Source organism: Propithecus coquereli, unplaced genomic scaffold (assembly GCF_000956105.1).
Source record: "Propithecus coquereli isolate 6110/MARCELLA unplaced genomic scaffold, Pcoq_1.0 Scaffold273, whole genome shotgun sequence".
NCBI classification, from domain to species: Eukaryota; Metazoa; Chordata; class Mammalia; order Primates; family Indriidae; genus Propithecus; species Propithecus coquereli.
In genome coordinates this window covers 4689061-4709568 of record NW_012148319.1, presented here as the reverse complement: position 1 = coordinate 4709568, position 20508 = coordinate 4689061, and positions in this window count along the sequence as shown.

The following is a 20508-nucleotide window of genomic DNA, read 5'->3' as shown; positions in this document are numbered from 1 at the left end:
AACTACAGAAGATATAGTATTTTAAAATTGTTTTGTGAAACTGAAAAGTGTACTGTTAAGAATACAAAGGATGTATGAGGCCTTTTTTTATTCTATGGAATGACAGTAAATTTTCTCCATAAAATACATTCTGCAGCACTGGTATACTATTTAAGACTAGGATGTATAAAAGAAGCTAATGGATTTTTTCACAAAAGGTAATATACAATGGAATAATTTTAAAAAGAAGTGAACAGGCTTTTAATCTCATGGAAAAAATGTTTGTTTTTGCTCCCCTCGTATATAAATGTATTTGTTGGTTTCATTGTTTAAACTGTAGCCCTGAATTAAGTGGACTGTAAAGCTTTCCTAAATAATTTAATATAAAGATATTAGATAAGACTTGTTTTCAAAGAAATATTTGTAATTTATATATATACACACACATATAGATGCACCCCAAAGATTTCACTTACACTAATGAGAAGAAATAATGATAAAGCTCTAAGTAGTGGAAAGAGACTAAAAGATATTTTAAACAGTTCAACTTTCAGGACACAGAAGTAAGAAAATTTTCAGCCCAAGGTGATGTTTGGATTAGTTTGTTTTCATCGTGACTACTGATAGGACTTAAAGCAGCCCTCTGAATTACCTGGGTATTTCCAGACTAAACGTATCGAACTATCTTTTCCCAGCATTTTTGTCTTATGTTTTATGCTCACAAACCTGGCAGCACAAAGTTTTTAGCTTTCATCACTTAGGAGCATCCAGTGTGAGACTATTGATCCTAGAATTGCTAGGGTTTTCTAAGAAGGCTGTTGGTTCTGCACTGTTGTCACTGAAGTGGTTAAAGCTTTGTTTGTTTGTTTTGTTCTGAATGGCTCTTAATGGATTAAGCTTTAGCCTTTCGCCAAAGCAGTAACTGATTGTGAAAGTAGCAAGGAATAAACTAAGCACAGAGTGTGTGTGTGTGTGTGTGTGTGTGTGTGTGTGCGCGCGCACACAAGCACATGTGTGCATGTATACATGTGCCTTTGTGTGTGCTTGCACTGCCACAGCAAAGTAAATTATGATCTTTAAGTTCTAAGAGTAAGCTAGTATAAATATATGTTAAATAAAATAATTTTCACTATATCTATAACAAGTTTATCCACTGTAAATTGCCAGAATTATGTTAATCGATACCTACAATGGATTAACTCTATTTAATCAAGAATAATTGAATTAAACTACATAATAACCCACAGCTATTGAAATGGATAACATTAATTATAGTTGCGGGATCACATTTTACTTTGAAATTAACATGCCATTGTGTTTTGATCCTAAAATTGCTTTCCATAATTTTACCAATAATATTCAAAAGGATGATTCCAAGCTATATAAACCTTTAAAGCTATCCCTAGAACATTAAGGAATATATATATATATATATATATATGCACTTGTCTTCATAATATTATGCTGTGGTTCTGGACTCATATAATTAGGTTTTGGCTTAAGTATGATATTAAGTAGAGGATTAATGACTTGACGAGTAAAGAAACACCCATATCTGGAGAAACAGATGGAAATGCATGAATTTATATGACTGTTTAATACAGTGCCAGCTTCTCTATAAGAGAAGGACTTTATTCAAAGTCTCAATACCAACACACACTGACTCTAAGAGCTAAATACTAAAATAAAAAAAATGATATTTCGTTGTACAACTCTCTTAACGGATGTGATGGACAAAAGGCTGGTCTGTGATCAGGTCACCCCTCCCATTCTCCGGGAATGGTATATACTGCAGTTCTTGAATATCCCCTAGCCACTGGTAGTAGATGGTGACTACCTCTGGCAGAGAATAGCTAATTTTCCTCGGATTTTCTGGAGAGTAGATACATTTCTTTTATTCAACAAGCAAATCATGACAGTTTAGAAGAAATGGACTAAAATAAAAATGGCTTCTGCTTCAGCTTCACATAATATAAGATTCATTAGCCAAAGTTCACAAGACGATAGTCTCTTGGTAAATATCCCACATGGGTGTTCCAGAGAGGTGCAACACAGCATCTAGGCCTCTCTGAATGTTGTATTTGGAATATTGCATTTTGGAAGTATAGCTGTCCCTTGGTATCCACAGGGGATTGGTTCCAGGAACACTGCCTTTACCACAATCTGAAGATGCTCACGTCCCTTATATAAAATGGCATAGTATTTGCATATAATCCATGAATATCCTCTCATATACTTTAACTCATCTCTAGATTACTTCTATTAATAATAACTAAGATAAGGTAAATGCAATGTAAATAGTTGTTATATTGTTTTTATTTGTCTTTTTTTAAAAATATTTCCCATCCATAGTTGATTGAATCCTTCAATGCAGAATCCTTGGATGCAGAACCCATGGATACTGAGAATGAACTGAAAATCCTGTTAGAATTGTTACTTTAAACATAGGAATTAAAAGCCCTCCATTATACCTCTGGGTTCTTTTGGACATGGATATTGTGTCTCATACTTATATATGTGAATGCAAATGAACAGCTTGTTTTACATCTTAGGATATTAGCTCAATTCACTAAATCTCATATATAAAAGAACAGCAAAAAGTTCTACTCTTTCTCATAAATATTGCACACAAAAGATCTGAAACCTTGGAGGAACTTTCTAATTTCCATCTCATACTTATAATAAATGCAATGAATTGAATTGAAAGGAGGGATATATTAAGGGGAATGCATAAGATTCAAATCAGGGTGCATTTAGCCTATAGAGAGAATGATCGATTCCACTATATGCCTGTGCAGTCTTTGTAATTTTCAAAATTTGATTCAAAGTGCTGATATTCTGATGACAGAACTAACTGCCACTGTAACTCCAGAGCCTAGCATTAAGAGAGGGGATTTCAATGAATGCAGTAAAAAAGGCAATTTTTTCCCCTTGCATGTAATATTTTAAAATTAAGGTGGGGAAAGTGTTATAAAACCTAGATGAATACCTTTAGTGAATGACTAATTTACTAATTGTGTGACCCCAGAAAAGCGAAATGTAGTTAGTATTTATATATGAAAAGATGATGCATTTATAAAAAGCAAGGTTGCTGTGTCATAATCCTTTCCTGAGGCATTGTACCAAAATAAAGAGGGCAGGGGGCGGTTATAAAGGAGAATTTTTTCCCTCTTTTCTTTCTTTTTTAAGATCTGGGATACCTCTCATTGACCCACTATACTTCGTTTCTAACACCTTTTCAAAAGCAAAACAAACAAGCTGTATATACAGAGGCTTAGGGCCTCTTTTTGGTTAGGCCTATGTTTCTTATTGTATTTTCCAGTATTCCCTCATTTCACATTTCTATTATTGTTTCACCTGCCCTGCTCACACCATCCTGGTTCATATCCTCTTGCACTAACACTCCTCAAGTCTCTTCTCTTGTCACTCCTTTGTCATAGAGAAAGGAGGAGGGGAAATTGGGGAAGGACAGGGTGTAGGACACACCCTATCCTTCTTCCCTGTTTACACCACAACCTGCAAAAGAGGAGGAAATTTTCTAGAGCCTGAATGAAAAGATTTGGCCTCTCCTGTAGACTGGGATGCACGAGGTGGAAATAGTGTTTGTTAACCAGGCTGAATCATTAAAAAAGATCCCACACGTCAGGGTAACCCTGAGGAATTTAGGCCATACTAGGTTAACAAAGTGGGAACTCACTAAATCAGGTGAAATTTCTTGACTGCCCAGATGTCCAAAAGCCCAAGTGTATACAGAACCTTTTAAATAATTGGACTCTGAAGGCTTTTCTTTTAAATTTCGTAAGTATGAAAGAGTACTTGGCACATGCTTCATCTAAGAACAGAAACATGTTTGCATTTTGGAAATAAAGTACAAAACCTTTCAAAACTGATCTTTAAAGAATCAATTTCAATAATGCTTGGATTTCAGATACTACATTAACAAAATGAAGCACAATTTTAAAGTATTTTTTAAAAATATGACTCCCCAAGTTTTCCTGAAATCCTTACTCAGCGGGCTGGGGAGAGGGGCAATGGGGAGTGAATGCTAATGGATATGGGGTTACTTTTTGGGGTGATTGTGGTGAGCACAATACAAAACTGATTGTGGTGATGGTTGCCTAGCTCTGTGAATATACTAAAAACCATTGAATTATACAGTTTAAAATAGTGAATTGTATGCTATGTGGATATTTCAATAAAGCTGTTACAATTTTTTATTAAAAAATTCTTAGAGTAGAAAGAGGTACACATTTGGAAGTAAAATATAAAAGAATTAAGGTTAAAAACTGAGAGTAAAGTCCAAAGCTAATATACTGACTGGCCCTTCCTTACACAATGTAGCTTCCATGGAAGACACTGGGTAAAAATGGAAATGTTTATAAAATGTATTTGATTTTTGGATCATAGAAATGATCTACACATGTATAGGCCCTAGTGGCGTGAACAAAAGAAAAGAAACATTTTCAATAAAAACCTTCTCTTTACTCATTCATACTGCAAAATAAAGGGGAAGGAATTTTAAAGGAGATATTTATTGGTATGTTTACTGCCAGGCATTGCCTATTCATTTAATCCTCAGCATTTTGAATGAAAATGCTGACCTTCCTCCATGAGGTTGTTGAGACTTGCCCTTCATATCTGTGTATATTAAGAATATTTGAAGTGTTATAAATATATTAGCATTTCCAAATATCAGTAGTAATACTACCACTTAGCATTTGTCTGTGTATGGGTGTATACATACAACTTATTGAATGGTTACAACATACCATTACATTTAATTAAGAGTATATTTTATTGTATTAATTTTAATAAGGGGTATATTTTATTATAATAATCCAGTGGATAGATAGATAGACTACAGAGAGATCATATCAATGAATGTAAGTAGAGATCTATAGATAGAACTTCAGTAGAAGTCAAGGGGATCAATTTCACCATGGTATTATTTTCTGCCCTTAGGTGACTGTCTCAGGCCTTATTTTCCTTTATATCAACTACACATAAGGATTGTTATCTATTCTTAAGAAATTATGAATCCAAGAAATCACAGTTTTCCATGGTGGACTTAAATGCCAACTTTTTATCTTTTTAAATTTTGATTATTATGGATATAGTTATAGATATTTATGGGGCACCTGTGATATTTTGATACAAGCATACAATGTGTAATGACCAAGCCAGGGTAATTGTGATATGTCACCTCAAACATGTATCTTTTCTTTGTGTTAGGAACATTCCAATTCCACTCTTTTAGTTATTTTGAAATATACAATAAATTATTGTTAACTATAGACAACCTATTGTGCTACCAAACACTAGATCTTATTCCTCCTATCTAAACAACTTTTAGAATGAATAGATGGCCAAAATTTCCTCAAAATTTCCTTAAAAGCAGAGAATTGTCAAGGAATGTGATATAAATGTTCTATAGCAGTTCAAACCCCAGGTTCTGAATTCTTTAGAAGAAATTTTCAATTACACTTGTATCTCTTAAATACTTCACTACTTCTGCACCTCTTCCAATGGTGCCCAGGGGCATTGCTCAGTCCCATAGATGCTCAGCAACCTGGCCGTAGACTGCTTCATTGTTCTCAAAAGAGAAATTGTATCCAGTCAAGATTACATTGTTTCCAATTCCATTATGTTTTCTTTGAAGAGCTATAATTTATAAACCTTATTTTGGTAGACTCCAGTTTATTCAGAAGTGTAACACATACACACACACAAACTCATTTAAACTCTAATTTCAAAAATAAATACTGAGCCATCTCCCAGCACCACCCATACACTCTACCCCACATACACTGCCTCCTCCCTTTTTTTCCGAAAGGAACACGATGGAAAGTATAAGAAAAATATATTTGAAATCAAATTTTAAAATTAGGTAGTATAACCCCTTAAGAGGAATCACTGTCATAGATGGCAAATGAGGCTAGGGCAATGAAAAATGGCAGTGGGCAGAGGATTCCTTTTTGTCAGACAATTTTGCATGCACAAAAAATCAACTGAGATGGAATATAGAGAAACTAACAGAGCATCATATTTGAAGCACCTACTATGTGTCAGGCACCAGACACAAATTAATCAGGATGAAGAATTGTACAAAGTCTGAGAGAAGTAGGTATGCCTTCTATATAAATTGCCTTAATCCATTTATTAAAGTTAAGACATCTCCAACAAAAGGATGTTAGGCATTTTGTGCTATTTAACTTTGATAACATACTTAGAAAAGAATGCCTGGCACATAGTAGAAACTTAAATATTTGTTGAATGAGTGAATGGTTGTAAGTACTTTTCAAAGACAAAATAAATCATCTGCCAGTTCTAATGTATTTGGAAAGACATCAATAGATGGCTATTGTAAGGAAGATTACAGATGCTAGTTAAGATAATCTAACCGTGTAGTAGTTTATTTGCTCTACTACAGAATTTTTGTTCAGAACCCCTGGGGGAAAACTTTTGTTGTGATTACTTCTAGGCTGGCAGTCAGTGACTCTACTCCAGAACAAGATCTCAAACCAAGCTCATGTCCTTTCTTGATGTCCCTGCCATTTAACTATCCAGTTGTTAACACATTTTAAAATCTGACAGGTTATTTCACTTCCAAAATGATACTAAGAGTCACACATGTCAGAACTCTACTTGATAAGTTGTGTTCGTTTCAAATGTGGTATGTGAGCCCTGAATCCTCACTCTTTAAATCCTGCAAAGTATATCAATAATTATGCCAAATCCATCCAACAGTTGATTGAGGTGTTTTCAGTTTGATATGGGTGTCAAAATGCGAACATTAACTTTATTCAGATCTTTGCTTGATATGTTGAATGGGAAAAAAATCCATTCATACACCACAGATTCATCCCTAATGCTGGAAATTAAGGAAAGATATCTCAGATTCCACACACATTTTCTTTGTGGTTACAGAGGTGACTTTGCCACCTGGCATCCTGTCCCTCTTTATTATACCCAATTATATCTGTCATATGTAAAAGTTCTAAGAAGGATACACATTTGTATAATTTCAGGTGGTGCTTTGCAAAGAAATAGTTTTTGTGACCCTAATTTCTAATCTTTTTTTGAAAAGATTAATGCTTCCTTAATTATAAAGTAAATGTTGAAAAGGATATCTACCACAGTCTTTTCTTCAAGCCTCTCCTGATTTAAATTTACATGTTCCTACTATATCATGAGTGGCTGAACGCCCATGAGAGAAAATTCAGTGATGGAAACTCTTTATTTGGGCTTCCCACTATTTACATGTGATATTCCCAGTTTGTAGCTGTATTTATGCTGGAGAAGACAGAAATAACCAATGAAAAATATAGGAGCAATACATTTTTATATTTAAAGTGGTGTTAGAAGGCACCAAGGTAGTAATCCAGGAAGACTCAAACTATGTTTGTAACAAAATCAGTGTAAACATAAAGTATAAATTTAGTGCAAAAAAAGAATACTTTCTAATAAATAATAACCAAAATTGTAATAAAGAGCATGAGTATATACATTATATTTACTAAGGGAGAACTTTAATTATAACTACAATTTTATTTTATGATCATAATGCTCCTCAAGAAATAGGTTACCAACTAGATATAGATAAATTTATCTCAGGTGAATACATATTTTTTTTCAATTGCTAATTTTTGGCAATAGAGTTGAGAGAATTATTTCGTAATTGCTTATTTTTCCATGTCTACGATTCTTCCCTATAAAGTCCTCTAGTCATGAATGACAATGCCCTGAGGTTAAAATCTAAACATAAGTTCATCATCATCTTTTAATTTTGTGGCCTTAAGCTTTGACCCCAAGAAGTGTTGGGAGTTCACGAGGGCAGTATTAAATGAAGCAAACACTTGTCTTTGGAGCCCAAGCACTGACCTTAAAGATGTAAAATGAATTGCCTGCTCCCAAGGATATTGTTATAATCAGGTATGTGAAAATGAGCAGTAAGAATGTGAAAGAGCGAGAGAGAGAGAAAGTGTGTGTGAGAGAGAGAGAGAGAGAGAGAGAGAAACATTTTAAAGACTTTGATTTGGCATAAGTATTTAGTGGATATTTTATATTTTTCTAATTTTATTTTTTACCAGATTCTGCTTTAAAAACTGTAGATAGAAGAGTTAGGCTCTGACTTTTAATGAATTGCTGTGAAATTTGGTTACATACATTACTCCAACGGAGGGGGGGCAATTATAGTTCATTATATGCAACTCAAGTTGTTTATTCCTTATGATGCACAAGCACAGTTTAAGGACTTGTTTCTGCCAAGAGCTTCCCCCCCCACCACCACCAAATAATTTCACAACAGAGTAAAAACACATGGACTTTATATAAAGTAAAAATAGAAGTGATATAAGGGTTGTATTTTTATAGCTGTATTTGAGTACATTTCAAATGAATGTTTGTTAAACAGGGGGAAAAATCAGACTGGCATTGTCGTGATTCTAAGCGAATTAGGTGAGGCAGGAACAGGAAGAATCTGAGTAGCTTGCATTTAATTAGCACTTACTGGTACAAAATAAATTAGACAGATTTGTCTTGTTTTATGAGCAAGATCCTGTTTTTCTATTTCATTTTCTTTGTGCTTTTGGTAAAGACGGATCTGGCGCTTTGGATACTAAATAGGCAACTAATTCAATTGGTGCTTTCTCCGAGGGTCTGCTTGCAAACCGGTGCCAGACTCACTGGTCCTTTGTGTACTGCCCGCCCTGCATGTGTCTGGGCTCCCCTGGCCAGTCCGTTTTTTTGTCTCTGATGGTTAATAAGCTTTGAGCCTAGTAGTCAAATGTGGTGGGAACGGGGACAAGACGAGGGTCCTTAGTGAAGGTGTTTGTTGTTAAATAGAACAATTCAGCTGTCTCTTTAGAAAACTTGACAAAAGGAAATGCTCCCTGCTGAAAATTTTCTTAGCCTGTTGCACAAAAGATGAAGTTTGTTTAAGAAATTGCTGCTAAAGAAAGCGTCAACCCATTAAGGTAATTATATGGAACCTGTGCCGTATAACAGCTTAATTGATGTTAATGTTTGTCTAATTGGTGATTGGGAGAGTGCAAAGGACTAAAGGTCTTCCGAGCACTTTCAGTCATGGCTCTGAAAGGGGCTCTTCTGGTTTTCACAGTTATAACAATGCCTGCGCGTCTTTCTCAGATTACGCCTTGTTTTCAGCCCCTTACAGCATTCTGCTCCACTACTTAAAGCGTAAAATAAGGGTGAAGAGCCATTGTCTAATGCAGCCTTTTTCAAAGAGTGTTTCTGACAGGGATTGTTCTAGGAATCAGGCAGGAGAGAAGGGAGTGTGAGAGGTGAAAGCCACTATCACCCACTTGTGTCACCTCCCCAATGAGCAGCAAGAGCCGTCTAATTGCTGCATCTGTTTTTTTTTTCCTCCAAGCCTCCATTCTCTTAAACAAGATCCTTACACCGATGCCACATGTTCCTGTGGAATCTATCAAACAAAACAAAACAAAAAAACACCCCAACCTGGCTGACATTTTAAAAAATTGGCATAAAAAGAACCGTTAGGAAAACATACGTAACAATTAAATGCATACACAAAAATATATGAACTTTTCCCTTTTTCAAGGTTTTACACACTGTATGGACATATTTACAAATATAATTAGATAAAACAATACGCAAGGGTACATAAACACATATATGTGACTTTTCTATGTAAGGATGCATGCATGATTTTACATGGATTCTTACACATAAAGACACAAAGGTATAGATTTGGAAACCTTGCATTTGTTTCCTTAGGAGAAAGCCATTTGAATGTGTTACCCATCTTTATGGTTTTAAAAAAAAAGTGATAGTAAATATCATTGATCCAGGTTATGAAACTCAAATGCTTAAATATTTTGCATCCGTAGATAAACTGATTGAAGAGCCAAGACTTGTCTTAAAAAAATTCTCAGCTTATGCACTCATTCATTCACACACACACACACACAATGCATTTAGCATCCCCCCAATCCCTGCAAAGTTATAGTTCTCAGGCTTTTCAATTTTTATGTTTTACATTCCTATATTTAACAGATTGATATTTTCCTGTTTGTTCTCTTTAAGATTTCTTTTCTACATGCAGGGTGGGTGTATTCATGTGCTATCCTAATGAGGAAATGACGAGTTTTTATCAACCTTATTAAACATACACCCAGAAGATATCCATTTTAATAAGGGGCCAATTACTAAGTGTGTCTTCAGTTAGAAAGAACTTAGCTTTTACCTTGTTCTTTGGCTCTCCATGTCTCTAATTAATTGAATCTTGAAATCGTTGGACTTTCAGCTTAAGAGAAGACTGAAGAAGGGAACTTAACAACACTGCCTATTCCTTTATGTCTAGAACGGGCTAAAAAAAAAAAAAAAAAAAAGAAAAATACATGTTATGCTAAAAGACTCGGGCTTTTGTCTGTTTCTAATATTACTTTTCTGCCTAATTGCCATCACTGCCACGTACATTAGGCCCTTTTTCAGCAGGGTTAAAACAGGGCCAGTGATGAATGGAAAACTGATTGTACTGCTGTCAAACTTGAATGTGAGGCTTATTCTAGAGATAGAAGTATGAGGAAAAGGACAGAGAATTGCACTTCATTAAAGCTCTACCAAGCTGATTGGAGTGGAGGAGGTAATTGAGATTTAAAGTGGCATTCCCATCACACTGTCCCTTTTTCAACTTAACAACTGTCATTCAAGCCACATAGGGCAACAATTGGCCAGATTTCCCAGCTCTTCTGAGTAATAAAACAGACACTCACCTTCTGGCTATTCGTTTTACTTACTTTGTTCTAATTTCCAATTCATGTGTCATTAGTGAACGAAGATTGACAAGAAATAGCTTTGACCTCACAGATTTGACCTTCAACCCCAAAGACCCAACTCTAGTCTGAACATAGGTTGGAATATGCTAAGAAACACCTTTCCTTTGCACGAGAATGAATGGCAGTTTTTTCATCATTGTACCACCCCCTGCTTGCCACTACATTTAGACTATGAGACATGTCAACTGCCTGTCACAATTACAATAGACACAGCAAACCAGAATTTTCCCCAAATCCAAGGGGGAACTTCCTGAACAAAGAGTAAATTTTATTGCACAGATTTTGGAGACCTCCAATTTGTAGAGCCATAATGAATGCATCCCACAGACAAATAGGTAGTTGTTAATTATCCCAGCAATTTCTTTTTTTAATGTGCTAACAACACAGCACGCTAAGCCTTCATATCCTACACTGTTACCTGATGATCTCATCACATTTGAAATGATGGTAGTCTGGGAAGAAGGCATTATTATAGCAAGTATGCATGACAATAAGTTACATGATTATGACCTCAATTTTCATGATTTATTAAAAAGAAAGTGTGATATCTTGGAAATAGAGGGATTTAACTACACCTTTATGAACCAACTGAAGTATTAATAGTTTACCTACAGTATCACTTTAAGATAAACATAATCTTTGTATTTTTCTTAACTAATTACCCTACATCTTATATATACCACTTTTGTGTCATCAAAGCATGCTGTGGATAAAAATTGCTGAAGGACAAGACTTATGACCTGACTAAGAACCCTCAATGAATTTAAAAGTAATTTACACCTTAAATATAGTTTTGAATAGAAATTGGATCCTGGTAATCTATTATGGATAGGAAATTGTAATGCTTTCTTATATTAAGTAACAAACATTTGGATGATTCTAGTGTTATGCCGCCCCCCAAAAAAACAAAAACAGAATAGTGAAATATGCCACTTTATTGTGTCAAGTGTTTAAAAACTTGACTGCATTTCCTTCACGATAAAATATTTTGAAAACACTGGTAGGTTACTGCTTTGACTTTATTTTAATGAATTGTGAAGTCATTTTCATTTTACCAGCAATGTTCATTCTTCTACAAAGTTTTTTTTTATTTTCAATCATGGGTATATGACTATACTGACTTCACTTTAATGGATGTTACAATCATTTGGTTTTCCCTTGCAACATTATTCTGTTATAACATGAATTTGCATAATTCATTGTGCTTCACTGTGTTTTCTAAATTTCTGGCTTGTGTTATTGAAAGAGGAGTGTACAGTATATTTTCTTACAGGAGGAGGCATTAACTTTCACGAGAAATCACAATTGTTACCACATCATCCGTAAGTACTCTCAAAGCTACTACCTTCAGAATATTTAAATAAAACTCAAAGGACTGATTTCTTTTGAAGAAGGCGATTAGCATATAAATACAAAAGAATCATTCCAGAATAGGACACACTTCCAGAGTATGACATAGTAAGAGTTTACTGATAATTATAAAAATCTAGGGAGTCTACTATGGATGGAGCATTCTTTATTAGATCTGTGTCACAATTACGTGCAAAACATATTTGACATTGCTTTGCCCTGATGCATGAACCTCTCTGTTACATAGTGATCTTCTTCAAGCCAAACGGTAAAGAAATCTCTTTGTATTTGGAATTTTGTTTGCTAGTGAGTAAATGTTCATGTTTTTATAGGACAGAGGAGGTCAGAAATTATGGTTTTATCTCAACAGCACATTAGTGATCATCAAAAGAAATCTGTCTATGGTAGCTTCCATAGAGATGTATTTTCTTTTATCCTACACCTGTGAAAATTACCCTGTGTTAGTGAAGCTAACAAGAGTCAGTCCACAGGTCAAGGGTCAGGGCACCGTCAAGAGGAAGTTATTCTTCAGTGTTCTAAATCTCTTATCATTTTCATCTAATGTGATATTCACCTGTCAATCAGAAAATGTGTTCTAAGTGCTTCACTGTCTGCCTCAAAGAGAGTACATTTTATTTTTTTCCTTATAATTATCCTTGTTTAATCTTCAAAAATTTATCTTCAAAATAAACATACTGACTGAACTGATAAACCATTTCAAAGAGCTAGGATTTTTATACCAAAATCACAATATGGAGCAATATTAAAAACAGGTTTCAGGTATCAATGTTTGATTGATTTAATAGTCATATGTTACCAACTGAGTAAAAAAAAAAAAAAAGAGTTAACTGAATGAATAATGAAGTGAGTAACAGTGGAGAAATAATGAATGGCAGAATAGGTTGGCAACTTTATGTGTGCCTGAGTATGTGTCTACATGTGGGCAGGCCCACACCAGATATTATGGACTAGCACAACATCCTGCTAGCAAGTATGTTTCTAGGATATAATAAAACATCCTCTGAAAAATATTTTCATAATGGACTTCAGTTAAGTATACACAGTTGGATCTGCTTATGCTATACTTGGATATAATGAAATTCCATTTAGAATAGTGAAAGGCTCAGTTATCCTAATGTAGTACAGTATGCAAATTGTAATTCCCCTCGTCATGAGATTTAACTCAAAAGGAAAATCTTGTCTCAAAGAGTCTTCTTTAAAACTAAGCAACATAAAACTAGATATCTCAAAACTTTAAAAGAGCAGGTTAAAAGTGACTAAGTTGGACTGTTTAGAGTCGACCTTCTCTCTCATTGCAAGGAGACTAAATGGCAAAGAAGTTTCATGCTATTGTCTCCAGAGAAATGTAAAGTAAATCTCTAGCATTTTCATATCCCTTTTTCCTTCTGACAACTCCCATAAAAAAACAGAGTAGGATGAAAAGTTTTAGAATGGAATTCAAGGAACCATATGCTTTTGCCTCAAGTCTGTTGAATAGCATGAGTCTTCATTTCTCCAGCTGTCAAATGGGAGAGGTCATTATTCCAAACTCTGGGTGGATTTTTAACGGCTTAAGAGCATCTTTTTCCATCCTCAGCTAGAGATAGAAACCTGTCCTCTGTGCTCCCTGAAAAGAGTTTTATCTTAGTTTTTAATAAAAACATACGCATTCCACTCACATGGTCTTGATCTTTTTGAGGGCAGGGACAGTGTCTTCTTCATTTTTTTTTACCCAAGTATTTAGCAAAGTGCCTGTTGATAAATGAATGAAGGAATGATTCTAAGGGTGACTTATCTATCCTGTTTTATGCCAATTTTTTCATGTCTAATTATTAATAGACCTCATTCACTTTCAAAAGTATGCCACTTTGGATGCCGAATTATATGGTATTCACCATTTCCTTAATGGAAGTAGAAACTACTTATATCACCAATTTACTTGAATCAATTAATGTCACTGAAATTCCTCTTTTCTTTACAAAATAACTCCAAACTCATCTACCATTCTTTATCTTTTGTTTTTTTTAAAGTTTGTAGGTTATCTTAGTGAACAACTGAAGCATAGATTTGGACTTCTACATTTACTGGCATCCAATATTTAAATTGCCCTGCTCCGAAGACAACTCAGGAGTTCCTTATAAATTTAAGGTAATAGGATTCTAATATATTCCTATCCTTTGATGGTTTCTCCAGATTGCACCTAGAGAACTCACATTTTGATAATCATTATTTTATTAATAAGTAACCAACCCTTTGTCTTATTTGTTATGGTTGTACATACAAACTAATATTAACAGTTTTTGAAAAAATAACTCTTACTAGAAAGCAGAAATAAACAATATATTCCAATAGGTCTTGCATGGGAAACACTAATTCTGTAGACAGGGCACACTTGAGAGGGCAAGAATGGGTATGTTCTGTCTTTATGCTAATAACTGTTATAATAAATGACACCTTAAAATGTAAAGCACATGGTTCAAAAGTTGCTATACTTGGTTCCTCTGTCTGTATATAGCTATGTGTTAACAACATGACAATTTGTGACACCAGAATGAGAAATGATTTTCCTAAGAAACCATTAATTACCAAATTCAACCATCTTTTTGCCCAGCCTTGACACATTTTTCAATCCACTCACTCATTCAAACATTCTACATGCTAATACATCAAAGACTCTGATACAGGCCTTGCTGTGAAAACAAACAAAAACAGGGTTAAATATGTGATTTTGCAAAATAAAACTTTTAGCTCATAAAGAAAATAACATTTCAACATTTTACATTTCCGGTGGAAATATGGGCATTTATTGTAGGCTCTTTAAGAACCTATACTACTGTTAATAGTTCCATGTATTCAAAGTGCGACTTAGTTTTTGGCTTTTGAGGTAACAGAAGCAAATGTTCTCAAATACTATCAGATAAAATGAACTGATTAGACACAGAATAGCCCAGCTACCTTCCATTTTATTTTAGTTCTGTTGCTTAATCTTTATATTATACCTAAGTAAAAATAGAGGAATACGTCAGAGGAAACTTACAGGTCAGTCATGGCAATCACTTCTGACCAGCTACCAGCTGTCTCACCAAACCATGAAAATTGCTCTTAATAACCTTCTCACTGGCAAAATGGGAAGGGAAAAATGAGAGTGACCCTATAAATGTTCAATAATTTATAAATCTTTAAAATAATTACATCTTTAACCTTGTTTCAGCTCAAAAATGATACTGGTTAAGAGTGAGCAAAAATAGATAAGTAAAAATAGTATTGATGTCACCTCCTAGAGTTCTCAAGATTTCATAAGTTCCTGTAGTATCTTTCTATGATCACTTGTCATCAAAACTGAATTCAGCTGTTTCCGAAAAGTTATTGTTGTTATTAGAAAAGCTAATGACACCAAAGAAAGAGAAAAGGAAAAAATGGTGTCTGTTCTGCACCTTAGTTATGTACATTCAAGGAAAGAAAAATTGGAATCTTTTCAAAACAATATCTGAATGATTTGTGTGAAAGGAAAATGTATTTTTTAAATGACCTATAAAGACTGTTCTCCCTCTCCATATTAAATACACAATAAACCCTCTTCCCTCAATGTGAAGAACCACTAAAATCTGCCCAAAATAGCCTTAATTAACTACAAGGAGATCAGCCTCAAAATCAATTCTGCTGAGCATGAAAGTCACAAAAGTACTTGATGGCTTTAGCTTGAATCTTCTTAAAAGAATTCATTGAAAAAATATTCAAGTAGAGGAAATAAATGTTTGAAATGGAGTCTGGTGTCATCTCTTACCTCAATTTGCTTTCTCTAAGTTTGTTGATTAAGATTCTCCGGATCCTTTTACTATAATAAATTGCATCATAGTATTTGTAGTATTTGACCTAATGTAATCCTTGTATGATTGCAGTAAAATTTTGTGTAGATTTTACTGTCTTTTCAGGCTAAAGCCTTGGGAAAGGGGCTATCTAGCAAAGGTAAGTTTGAAATAGATGTGTGTATGGACTGTTTTGGAGGTTATTTTTCTTTATAGCCCAGTTAACTTTAGTTTGGCTCAGTGCATTTTTCAGTTATTTAATTAGTAATTTAAGTAAAGTGTTTGGTAAATCATTGTGAAGTCCAGGTTCATTATGGAGAGCTGATGTGCAGTAAGCATGATGTTTAACAATTTTAACACCAAAAATGTTAATCCTGCATAAACCAATTGTAATAATTAATAGGGGTTTCTATATAGATAGATGCATAGAGTACCTCAGTAAATCTTTGAATCACAAATCTTTTGACTGAAATGGAAGATTCTATTAAATACTTTGAAGAAACTTGCGGGGAGGGAAATAAAATTGCAGAAAACTGCTGAGGACTAAAACTTAAAAGAAGGGCTACATGTTTATTCAGAAACCTGATGCTCTTTTGCACAGAATATTTAAGTTCAGAGTTGGGGGGGGTTGGAGTGAAACACACTTATTTTCTTCAATTTCTCAGTGATTTCGAATTTAGGATTTTGTTGTTGGTTTGAACAATTCCCTTAGTTTCTTTTTCCCATGTGTTCGGCTTAGTAATTTTAATTCTTTTCATACTAAAATTTTATGGTGGTTGGGGAAGGGAGTTAGCATCACTATCCCGACAATTGTTGCCAGGAATTTGCTTTGTTCACTGCTAGTATATTAGTAATCCTAGATCTCAGAATTACAATAGTAATAAAATAAATAACGGTCATTTTTTTCCTAATTTACTCTATGTTCAGATGTGGAATTTCTGTCTCCCAAGAGGATATGTGACTTCACTTTGGTGCCAATGGACCGAAAATTCTACCTGTGCTACATGGGAGAGTTTGGAATACACTTAATAACTGGTATTTAACACCTTGGTTTCAAGGTGGAAAGAAATCGATCATGAATCTCTAATAAATTTCAATCTCTTAAACCAGTAGATGCTTAATATTTTTTTGATTTGATTAATGCCCATTTGAATTTCATACATTCTATTAACTGAAAAAGTTTAGGATCCAAATCCATTGTCATCTAATTGTCCTTGGACTTTTTCAAGGTATACTGTGGGATTTTGTGCAAAATTACAAGCTACCATGCAATTTTCTTTTAAACTGTACAAGGAGGAAGAATTGTTTTCTACCTTCTTTACATATTGTACATTGTTGTGGTCCAGAAATGCCAAAACTTTTTAAAGGCAATACAACCTTGAGTCCTGGGCTTAACTATACAGCCTTGAACTTCGTGGCATATCAGTTTTGCCATATCCGTAGGAGAGCTGTTCTGTGGAAACAGCTCAGAGTTGCAGATATCACATGTGAATAATATGGTAACTTTAAGAAATGTCTGTATTGTATTTAAAGACTGTTTGCCATAAATCTGAAGTTTGAACCTATCTATTTCAATTTGGTATGCTAAAAAAGTGCTGAATTAATATAATTTTTTGTTACAATATTATAATCTCAGTTCAAAATTTAACTGAAAATATAAAACCCAAGTGATTTCTATAGAGTAAATTGAACTGTAAAGGTAAAAAAAAGATTCTTAGTTGTGAAAACTCTCTAATTTAATACGGCTTCAGAATCTACATTGTTTTTTAATGAAATTATTTATTTTGAGATAATTATATATTCATAGGCAGTTGTAAGAAATAATACAGGGAACCCCGGTGTACCCTTTCCCCAGTTTTCCCCAGTGGTAACATTTTGCAAATACAGTACAATGTCACAGCCAGGATGTGGCCATTGATACTGTCAAGATTCGGGGCATTTCCATCACCACCAGCATCACCCATGCTGCCTGTTATAACCACCCTGCTTCCTCCCAATTCTATCCTCTTCTTATACTTTCAACCACTAATCTGTTCTCTATTTCTGTCATTTTGTCATTTTGATAACATTATATAAATGGGATCATAAGATATGTAACTTTTGAGGACTTTTTTTTCATTCAGCAAAATTATCTGGAGATTCATCCAGGTTGTGGCATGTTATTAATACCTCCTTCCTTTTTATCACCGAGTAGTGTCCCACGGTATAGAAGTTCCACTGTTTTAATCAGTCACCTGTTGAAGGATAGTGTTGGTAGTTTCCAATTTAAGGAGATTATAAATACAGCTGCTTGTTAACATTTGATCTTGTCACTCTTTTATTTATTTATTTATTTATTTTGAGACAGAGTCTCACTCTCTTGCCTGGGGCGAGTGCCGTGGCATCAGCCTAGCTCACAGCAACCTCAAACTCCTCGGCTCAAACAATCCTTCTGCCTCAGCCTCCCGAGTAGCTGGGACCACAGGCACGCGCCACCATACCCGGCTAATTTTTTCTATCTATATTTTTAGCTGTCCAATTAATTTCTTTCCATTTTTTGGTAGAGTCGGGGTCTCGCTCTTGCTCAGGCTGGTCTCGAACTCCTGAGCTCAGAACAATCCGCCCGCCTCGGCCTTCCAGAGTGCTAGGATTACAGGCGTGAGCCACCACACCCGGCCTACTCTTTTATGTTTTAGTCATTCTGAGAGGTATGTAGTGATATCTCGTGTTTTTTTAATTAACAAATTTTATTTCTTAGAGGAGTGTTAGGTTCACAGCAAAATTCATCAGAAAAGTACAGACAGTTCCCATACACCCCCCGTGCCCCCACACACATAACCTCCTCCACTGTTGACATTCCCCACCACAGTGGAGCATTTCTTACAGTCAATGGACCTACACTGACATATCATTGTCACATAAAATCCATAGTTTACGTTAGGGTTCACTTTGGTTGTACAAAGGTGTAATGAGACATTTTTACTATTGGAGCATCCTACAAAATAGTTTCACTGCCCTAAAAATCCTTTGTGTTCTATCTATTCATCCTACCACCCCATAACCCCTGGCAATCACTCATCTTTTCACTGTCTCCATACTTTTGCCTTTTCCAGAACGTCTTATAGTTGAAATCATACAGCATGTAAGGCTTTCACATTGGTGTCTTTCACTTAGTAACATACATTTACATTTCCTCTATGTCTTTTCATAGCTTTATAACTCACTTCTCTTTAGTGCTGAGTAATATTCCACTATCTGGATGTATCACAATCTGTCTATCCATTCACCTACTGAGAGACGTGGTTGTTTCCAAATTTTGGCAATTATTAATAAAGCTGCTACACACATCTGTGTGTAGGTTTTTGTGTGGACGTAAACTTCATTCATTCGGGTAAATGTCAAGGAGCACAACTGCTGGATCATATGGTAAGAATATGTTTAGTTTTGTGAGAAACAGCCAGTCTTCCAAAGTGGCTGTACCATTTGCACTCCTATCAGCAATGAAGAGCAATGTATCTCTTGTTGCTCTACATCCTCACCAACATTTGGTGATGTCATCGTTTTGAATTTCGGCCATTTTTATAGGTGTGTAGTGTCCTCTCACTGTTGTTTTAATTTGCAATATCCTCATGATGTATGTTGAACATCTTCTCATATGCTATCTGTATATCTTATTTGGTGAGCGTTTGTTCAGGTGTTTTGCCCATTTTTTAATTGGGTTGTTCATTTTCTTATGGTTGAGTTTTACGAGTTCTTTGTATGCTTTGGACAGCACTCTTTTATCAGATGTATATTTTGCAAATATTTTTTCCCACTTTGTGGTTTGTCTTCTTACTCTTTTGTCATTATGGTTTTAATCTGCAATTCCCTAATAGTCAACAATGTTGAACATCTCTTTTTATCTTTATTTACCATATGCATGTCCTTTTCAATGAAATGTCTTTCCATATCTTTTAACTATTTTCTCATTGTGTTTTTTGTTTTGTTTCATTTTGTTTACTGTTGACTTATAAGAGTTCTTACTAGATAGCAAAGAAATATCTGGTTTACAAATATTTTCTCACAATCTATACCTTGTCTTTTTATCTTCTTAACAGGGTCTTTCACAGCTAAAGTTTCTAACTTTAATGAAGTGAAATTTATCAGTTTTTAGCTTTATATATTTTGCTTTAGGTTTCAAGCCTAAGAACTCTGCCTAACCTTATATCCTGAAGACTTTCTTCTATGTTTTGTTTTAAACATTTTATAGTTTTACATTCTACACTTAAATCCATGATCCAATTTGAGTTAATTTTTGCATAAGGCATGAGTCATAGGTCAAGGTTCATTTTGTTGCCTATGGATGTATAATTTTCTTAGCACCATTTATTGAAAAAGCTATCTTTTCTCCATTGAATTTTTTTATCATTTTCAAAAATTGGCGGGTATATTTGTGTGGGTCTATTTTTGGATTCTCTATTTTGTTTCATTTATCTGTATCCATCAATACCACAGTCTTGATTATTATAGGTATGTAATAAGCCTTGTAAAAGGGCAAACTGATTCCTATCTCTTTATTCTTCTTTTCAAAATTG